At 31.7% G+C, this 9,603-nt stretch overlaps 1 pseudogene across 1 annotated transcript; it reads left to right on the top strand.

Moving 5' to 3' along the window:
• Nucleotides 1-3,330: 3,330 nt before the first annotated feature.
• Nucleotides 3,331-6,557, top strand: LOC125197497 (transcription factor TCP24 pseudogene; annotated as a pseudogene). Its single transcript, XR_016129120.1, has 2 exons — nt 3,331-4,411; nt 6,390-6,557. The product of XR_016129120.1 is annotated as a transcription factor TCP24 pseudogene (transcript).
• The last annotated feature ends 3,046 nt before the right edge of the window (nt 6,558-9,603 follow it).

The following is a 9,603-nucleotide window of genomic DNA, read 5'->3' as shown; positions in this document are numbered from 1 at the left end:
GTTATAATCAAACTTCTCAACTTGACACTTTGAGTTGGTTCACTTTACTCTTTAAACTTTATATTGCTTTAATTTAATTTGGGAGCAATATTATATTGTCCTTTAATTAACCTTGCTTAAAATGATATCGCTATTACTAAAATCAAAAGCGCAATACTACTTGTATTTTATTTTAATCAGATGAGTTGTATATATGTTGCACTTTAATTTATTGGATCTTTTTCTACTTTCAAGCTGGCAGCTGAAAATGGCTTTTGCATCTCCACGACATGTTTTTCTTAACAACGACTAGCGTTTCATCTCGACATCTATTTTATTTGTTTCGTGGATAGATTAACATACATTAATTAGTATATGTAGCATATACTAGGATATTTAAAAGTACGGTATACGTAGTGATTTTGGCCCAAAAGGTCAATGTGACCAACCTCTATTAATTTACTTGATGCTTTATGAATTACGCTATTATTCTTCCATTTTAGTTAAGTAACCTATATAAGTAATTATGTAATTACTAATATGCTAATTTGTTTTATGACTGGATATGGAGTGTAAATAAAAATAAAACGCAAGTTAACATGTTTAAAGATGCATGATACTATATATGTCCGAGACACATATTTTAGAAGAAAAACTAAACTTAATATAACAATTTAACATAATCCATGCAGACTACAGTCCTCTTAATCGTCTCCAATTTGCCCAATTTGTTAATTGATCTTGCAATATTTTCTTGAGGTTTATATTTTGATCATAAGTCATCTTAAAGTCCTAATTGAGCTTGCAATCGTTTCTCTTCTATATCTAATGATCTAATTCTAATCTAACCATATATTCCCTGCGATGGAGAAAATGATTTTAATTTATACCCTTAAATATGCGTTCCTAACAGTTAAACGGATTTTTAAATTTGTATTATTGCAACAATCTTAATTGCTCACCTTTCAATATCTCTCTCAAAATATATTTGTGCACCTCCCACGTATGAATAGTGAATGCCAAAAGAAAAGTACTACAGTATTAAAAGTACTAATTGTTAAGTTGAGATGAAATGAAGAGTTACAAGCTTCGAAGAAATTGTATGTCAACTTTCAAATAATAGTAGTAGTAAGACAACGACATTTTAGCTTAGCCTAATACTCCCTCCGTTCCATAGTAATGGAGGCAAAACTTTTCGGCACGGAGATTAAGAAAAATTGGGATAGGTGAGTTAACTAAAGAGAGAATAAAGTGAAAAATGAAAAAGGTAGAGAGATGAAGATAGAAAAAAGTAAGAGAGAGTAAAGTAGGTGTGGAAAAATGTGTTGACTTTTACTAAAAAGGGAAATGACTCTATTACTATGGAACGGACGGAAATGGAAAAACGCCCCTATTACTATGGAATGGAGGGAGTACATTATTAGATGTATTTGATTTTAATATATCATACTACCAAACAATGAATTATATTTAATTGCATAAAATAGATAATTTTTAATACTATCATACAAATATGACATTCATATAGCAATCATATATTTTATTACATAAAATAGATATTTTAATACTATCATACAAATATGACTTTCATATAGCAATCATAAATACATCTCAGTGAAATCTATCACACTTTTATTACGTACTTACATCTCACTTGACACCTAAAATGAAATTGTTTCATTAATAAGATCATATTATTTAATAATTGAAAATTTTATACTGTATAAAAAGTTGTGTTGTTATATATAATACCATTTCAAAAACCGTGCAAGAATTACATTACCAAAAAAATATTGTGTTATTTCCAAATGTTTCTAACTTCACAGAATCACAAACTCCATATGTTACTATATTCATTGAGAAAAATTATATATTAATAAAAAGGCCCATTAATTCCTTTAAAATAAAAAAAAGTCGATACTTGTCTCATATTAATAATATTTTTTCATTTACCATCTTATATTTAGTGACTCGAATCTCAACTTATATTAAGTAAGAAGAAAGTGTGTTACCAATTAATTAGTTGAAAAGTACTTATATACCCTTTTCCTTCCACGGTAGTAGATTCATTTTATTTTTTGCATATTGTATTGAAAAAATGATAATAAATAGTTAAAGTGAATAAAGAGTTTAGTAAGAGAAAGAATAATGTTGACAAGACTCTTACCTATATTTTTCTTTTTTTTTTTACTTTACTCTTATTCTATTTTAATTATTTATTTATTTTTGCAAAATAAGTGGCAGAAATAAAATGACTCTATTCACGTGAACCGGAGGAAATACTAAGGAGCGCATAATGATTATAGGACACGCCAAACGCACCAAGATAGAGTTGAATAACCTCTAAAGATGACTAGGAATAAAAGTAAATGCAACATTCATATCCTTTTCTTTTTGCTACCTTTAATTTGATACTTTTTCTAATCTTCAAATTGTGTCCCCTTTATTTTATGTACTTTTGATAGAAAGATCATTCTAAATATAATAGTAAGATTTCTAATAAGGTAAGGTTACTTTTAAGTTTTTTAGGTTCAGTTGACAAAGTATATATGAAAGAGAATGAGAAAAAGAATTAAAATAGGGTTAGCAGATGGTAAGGTTATTTTAAATTTTTTGGATTTAGTTGACAAAGTATATATGGAAGAGAATTATGAAAAGAATTAAAATAGTATTAGTAGACGTAGTTATTTAGAAGTAGCTAGTGTAATATGTGAGGAAAATGTTTCTAAAAATAGAAAATGAGCTAAAATACGAGACTTTTTGTGATGTAGAAAAGTTAATCTATATTCATTTTCAATGTTCGAAATTAAACTTTCTGATTGCTCTAATTTAGAAATTATTAGTGTGCCATAATACCAAAACTAGCTAAGCCCGCGATATATATTTTGCGATTCTCGGAATATTAAGTATTAATTCTAGCGGACATATAATTATGTAATTTAATTAATTATATTAAACAAAAATTATGAATTCGAACTCAACTACATTTTCTTCTTAATTAGGCTGTCACACCTAATATATAGAAATAAAAAAACATAGATTTTTATTGATTTCTGGCTATTTTCCTAACTTGTAAAATTAGATATAAAATTATAACTTAATAATTCTTTAAAGTTGCTTTATAATAGCCAAAATTAAAACTGATGTGACATTAAACCACCACATTTTGAATAAATGTGTCGTTTTAATTTATTTTCAGAATAAAATGTCATCATTTTTGTCCATAACAACACAAAATTAATAATTTAAATTGCAATTACCCATATAAATAACATACGCGCACACACACATACTATATATATATATACACACAAACAAACACACATATGTGATATAATAGAGATGATGTGGTGTACGTATTTGGGTTTCTTGTTGCAGGGTTAAAGAGGGAAGAAAGACAAAGGATGTGTTGGATTTTTGTTACTAAAAACAAGTGCAGAAAAAGCTTTTTCTCTCTTCTAAATTCACCCCACCCTTTCTCTCTCTTTTCTTCAATCTTTTTAACTCAGTACATTTAATCCCTCCCTAGTCCCTACTCTTCTAGCTACCTAGCTAGCTCCTTTTTCAGCTCAAAAACCCTAATTCTCCAAATTCACCTCTCACAAAACCGGTATGAGACTCAAACTGTAAATGGAGGTGGATCAGATCCCGTGCAAATTCCCCAAAATTAGCAATGCCGAACAAAATGAACGATGAGCAACGGGAGAATCAGCGGAGCGGCGCGGCCGATCCAATTGGCGGACTATACGGCTGGCCGTCGTCGCGGATAGTTAGGGTTTCTCGAGCCACCGGCGGCAAGGACCGCCACAGCAAGGTCCTCACATCGCGAGGCCTGAGGGACCGCCGCGTTCGATTATCGGTTAACACCGCCATCGAATTCTATGATTTGCAGGACCGATTAGGCTACGATCAGCCGAGCAAGGCGGTGGAGTGGCTGCTCGCGGCTGCGGCTGCCTCGATTGCAGAGCTGCCGCCGATCAATTCCCCCTTTCCGCTCCCGGATTCCGCGGGAAAATCCTCTATCGGTGGTAGCAGCAGCTCCGAGACCAGCAAGGGCTCGATTGCCAGATCTGAGAAGGTGGTTGAGGAAAATGACAAGGAGAAATCTTCTTATGTTGCTTCCTTCACCGAGCTATTGAGCGGAGGCAAGGATGCATCCGATGAGAATTCCAACTTCTTTCCGATGGATTACTTCACCAGCGGTTTCTCAGCGGCGGCGGAGCTACAGCCACATTTCTCATTCCCCTCCGATCAAAGGGGGACCCTTCAGTCCAATTCTTCACAATTTCCTGCGAAATTGTACGGCCAGCGCCATTTTTATCCCGGATTGGAGTCGCGATTGCAGCTCTACTACGGCGATGGGGATCAGAGAAGCGATGGTGGGCAGAAAAGCAAAGACAAACCCTGATTTCGGTCACTCTCAAAACAGCTGGTAATTTAATTAATTAAACAGTCTCGAATTTTGTTGCTAATTTGGGCTTGATCATTTCGTCTGCTGCATTGATTGATTGCTTGTGCTATGTCCCTTTCTGAATTCTAGTTCGGATTTGACGTTTTCTTAAACCATGAATCATTTAAGAGGCCGGATGTTAACAAAATCATTATTTGGTTGCTTCATTCTGCATATTTTCAACTTACTTATTTGATTTATTTCAAACTTCGTCCCACTAGTTTATGCTGTTTTATATTGAAGAGCAAGTCTAAAATATTAAAAAGAGAAAGTATAAATTTAGTTTTATTTTTAGTGACAAAATTTAATTATTATATTGATTGTAAAATAATTTTATAACTTATTATACTACTAGTAATGTTTTAAAATATATTATTATTACTTATTTTATTGTTTAGTTTCTCTATCTTGTTTTCTTTTTTCATTAAATTTTCTAAAAAAATCTTGATCATGGAGTATATTATTATCAGTTTATCACCACCCATGTAAACTGAAAACTCAATTAGAATTGATAGATTCCACTGTTTTAAGAAACTATGAAAATGATAAAATTATTCTAATTTTTTAGTAGATACAATTATGCAAATACTACCCACAGTTAAATAGCTTGAGAAATTAAGGTTGTAGGACAAAATTATACTTTAATCATCACTTCTAAATATAAATTGGAAATATATTAGGTCTTGTCGGACATATTCACAAAACCGTCCCAATATTGTAACGGCTAAACATTTGTTCTCGAATCAAATTTTATACTGTACTACTTTTGAAAATAATGTGTCGGGATTCATCCTCTTCCAATTGCGTTTAAGAAATTATTTTTGCCTTTTAAATACCGACACATTTTTAAGACTACATTTAAACGTTAGGACAACATCTAATTTTTTTCTCAAATATATTACTACGATTTTTAAAATAAAGAGCATTATACTCTTGAGGGAAAAAGCACACAAATTTACTAAAATTACTAACTTCACAAAATTGAATCTTACCAGGCAACTAAGTAGGACTTTGGGCGAATGAAAATTGTGGTTCATTCATCAAAATTAGTCTCTATCTATTTATGAAAACTTTATTATGACATAAAATGTTATCTAATTACTTTTTTCTTAGATAAATGTCTCAGTTTGACTCAGTATGAATTAAAAAAATATAAAGAGAAAGTGGACTGAAAATACTTGTTTGAATATGAGTTTTATTTTTGTATATATGTAAGTTTTTAATAACATTAAGGGGGGAATGCATTATTATCATTTGATGGCATACGAATGAAATAGTAGTAGGAGTATATTTTAGCGGGATTGTGAAAAGTGATTAGCAAAACGATGTCGTGGATAATAGAGGCATAGATACCTACGAATGGGGACCGTTATGTTTGGTTTGATTTGTTTGAAGCATGAGAGACGGGTGTGCAAATTGTGCGCATGTTAGCGCAAACCCATAAAATCCTTGCTTATTTTAATCCATGATTACATTAAATAATTAGCTGCGCTCTGACAATTACACACAGAAAAACCTTTAGCTGGAGTTCAACAGTTGTCAGTGCTTCGGCGCTCTGTCTCAGTATATACACACATATATGTGAATCTATAAAGATATCTGTATTTAATTAGGGGGAAATGATGGTTTATGCCAATAAAGATAGTAGATTTACTTTGTCAAGTTTAGTAAATAAACTGAGGGTGATTTGCTTATAAACAAGCTCATTTAAATATAGGATTTCAAGTTATAAAAAATTAGATCAGATATCTTACTTCGTAATTAGGATTGATTAAATTAAATATGAGATTAAATGATGAATGCAAACACAAATAGGTTCTGTGTATATATAATTTAGCTATATAGTATGCTTTAATAGAGATACATGAAAAATGGAGTAGTAAGAAAAGGTATGACCCCATAGATATGAGATATCATATCCAATATTGACAGTTATTTATTTCATGCATGATATATGCAGATCTAGAGACAGTCAGACAGGAGAGGTAAGAGAAGCAGCCTAATTTCGTAACCAGAAAAGACTCCTACTCTGTACTATATTTGAGGCTCAAACTATTTATTTACAGTAATTCTTGTTATTTTATCTATATATTTTAATGGAATTATATGCATATATATAATACATCAATATTATGCACACAATAATATGTTTCGTATCAATACTTCACACTAGCTACAACAATAATATTTATTTATGTAATGATTTTTTATGACAATTTTAAACCATCAAATATCAATGGTCTAGATATATTCCTATCTAATTAAGTAGGGAAAAAATATCTTGATGGCCGTGTGTATTGTCCATCGATCTTTTCTTTGACATATACTCCACATATTGACAGTTTATACTGCAACAAATATTTTGAGTTTCTAGATATTGATGGGAGAATAGGCACAAAAATTAGTTTTCATTTTCTTTTCTTAGTTTCAATCTTCTGTTACAATGCTTGGTTATTAAATAGTACTTGCATCATATTCTATCATAGAAATATATTCCCTCACTTTCTATTACACAAGAGTCTTTTAATTCACTACTCATCTGATTCTTGTGTAGGTTACTAGGTTTGGCACATACAATATTTAGTCTGGTACGAGAAAGACACACCAACTTTCCCACTAGACACTGATATCTCCCTCGATCAACTAGTTCAACTAGGTGTCAGCTGGGTTGTAGTAGTAATGTAGTCCAATATTCTTGTCTCAGCAAGAGGTCTAAAACGTAGTATCACTCTCCTCAATGAATAAGTTTGCCTTCAAATTTTTTACTCTCCTCCTGCACGGTCAACCCCTGTGAATTATATAAAAATGATAAATGATAAAACCCATAACATCTAGAACATCAAAAATGCACATTGCCATAAAACAAATAATGGAAATTAACGATGCATGAAATGAAAACACATAGTAGGACATAAAGATCTCTACAATAGAGCCGTAGCTAGGGCTAACACCAATTGAAGAGAATGTTTAATGAAGAACACTCCAAAACCAACTATCTTGTCTAAGATGTTGTTGAGATCACCCATGGATCCAGGAGTCGAACCTCGTGGGATTGGATACGATATAAAATTCTCAATAAATTAAATATTGAAATAATTTTTCAAAAAAGCAAACAGCGAAAATATGAAGAAGCATAATATTTTTAATACTACTATATATATATATATATATATATATATATATTCAATATTGAATTATATGAACTGAGAGGAAAAAATGAGAATGCAAAGCATAAAAAAAAAAAGAAAATTATATTAAGTTATAAATAATTTCATGGCACAATATAACAATATTATTTGACAAAATAATAGGTTATTTAGTGATCAATTATTTAATTACCTGATTTAGGAATTGATATTCAGATTTCAAAATTTAGGGAACAAAACCTTTCCCATTACCGTGTGCAAAGCATATTTCAACTACTGCAGCAGAATGTCACAAACACAAGTGGTGAAGTGTCTTTATAGTAGATATATAAAAGGGCACATAAATGGGCTAATGGGTTTCAAATAAATACAGGCCTAATATTTGTATAATTTTGAACCACACCCAGTCCCTAGTTGATCTGCAGATCTTCTCACACAATGTTCAAGTTCAGTGGCGGATCCAAACCCCGGAAATGGCGGGGGCAAAATTTATATTTAATATTTAATATTTAATTTAATATTATTTTTAATAATAAAATTAATAATATTTTACTACTCCCTCCGTCCCGGCTAAAATGAAACATTCCTTAGCTGGCACGGGGTTTTAGGAGTTATTGATTAATGTGTTTAATTAGAGAGAGAAAAAGGTGGGTGGAAGTATTAAAATAGAGAGAGAAAGAAAGATGAATATTTTAATAGGGGTGGAAAAAGGTAGTTGAGTGTATTAATTGGAGAGAGAATGTTTCCAAAAAAGGAAATGCGTCATCTTAGTTGGGACAAACTAAAAAGGAAAACGTGTCATCTTAAGTGGGACAAAGGGAGTAATATTTTAAGTAGCACCAACTTCGTTAATAAAATATAAACATGCATTAGCTTGCAAATATGTATTGTTCATTTAAAAATATAAAATTGTTGTAAATATTATATATAGGAACGGGTAGCGGGTAACGGGTAATCCCGAATCCGACCCGATACCCGCCGAGTATCGGGCACCCGTTACCCGACGGAATCGGGTAACGGGTTGGGGTCAGGTATAATTATATTTGATTTTGCGGGTATCGGGTATCCCGATACCCGACCGGGTAATCCCGGTAGTCCCGAAAATACCCGATATGTATATTAATATTTTATAATTTTTAATTTTAATAGTTACTGACTGTGCTGGCTTAAATATGTCATATTGTAATTTTTTATTAGTAATATATTATAAAACATATTTTTTAAGTTTTTAACTTTTAATTAGGGTTAAGATCACAAATCGGGTTTCCGTCTTTTCTCTTCTCTACAATTCAACTCCTTGTCTCCTTCCACCCGCCTCCTCTTTCCACCCGCATCTGCAGCCGCTGATTCAATCAGGTAAGGTAACTATGAGTTTTTTTTTCTTCAGCAGTTTTGCTCGACTCTCTCTTATTTGAAAATTAGAAGTGATGCCTACTTGGCTTCAATTCATTATATGAATTTGTCATATTTGCGGACTTGCGGAGTATTTCAAGTGAGACTATTACATTCAGCAAGTAGTATTTTTAAAACAATCATCTAAAATATACAAATAATATTTTAAAAAAGAAGATTTGATAAAAAAAATTAATGTTTCAGGTCGGGTACCCGCGGTGTCGGGTGCGGGATACCTGACTCGGGTATCGGGTAATACCCGACTAACTGCGGGGCGGGTATCGGGACTAACTTTTGGGCCAAAATCGGGTGCGGGTACCCGCTGGTACCCGTTTCGACACCCCTAATTATATACATAATCATCGTAAATATTATATACAAAAGTGTAAGTAAAGTAGTAAATATTTAGATTTCAAAAATATTTAAAATGTTTATATTGTTACATAGAGAATAAGAGGCATGGATCACAAATTATAAGTACTTTAGGACAAAATACATTAACACAAGATTAAAAATGATTTTAACTAAAGAATAAATATAACAACATAATATATGCAAATTAGTAAAAGTTTAGATTTCATAAAGTATGTACAGGTATTATTTAAGAAGAAATATGAGTTGATAAAATAAAAAAAT

The sequence above is a fragment of the Salvia hispanica genome, chromosome 4, assembly GCF_029641045.1.
Source record: "Salvia hispanica isolate PSC_SH4W2 chromosome 4, Shi_PSC_v1, whole genome shotgun sequence".
In the NCBI taxonomy this organism is placed as follows: Eukaryota; Viridiplantae; Streptophyta; class Magnoliopsida; order Lamiales; family Lamiaceae; genus Salvia; species Salvia hispanica.
Note: the sequence above shows the minus strand (reverse complement) of the source record. Positions and strands in the feature narration are given on the sequence as shown.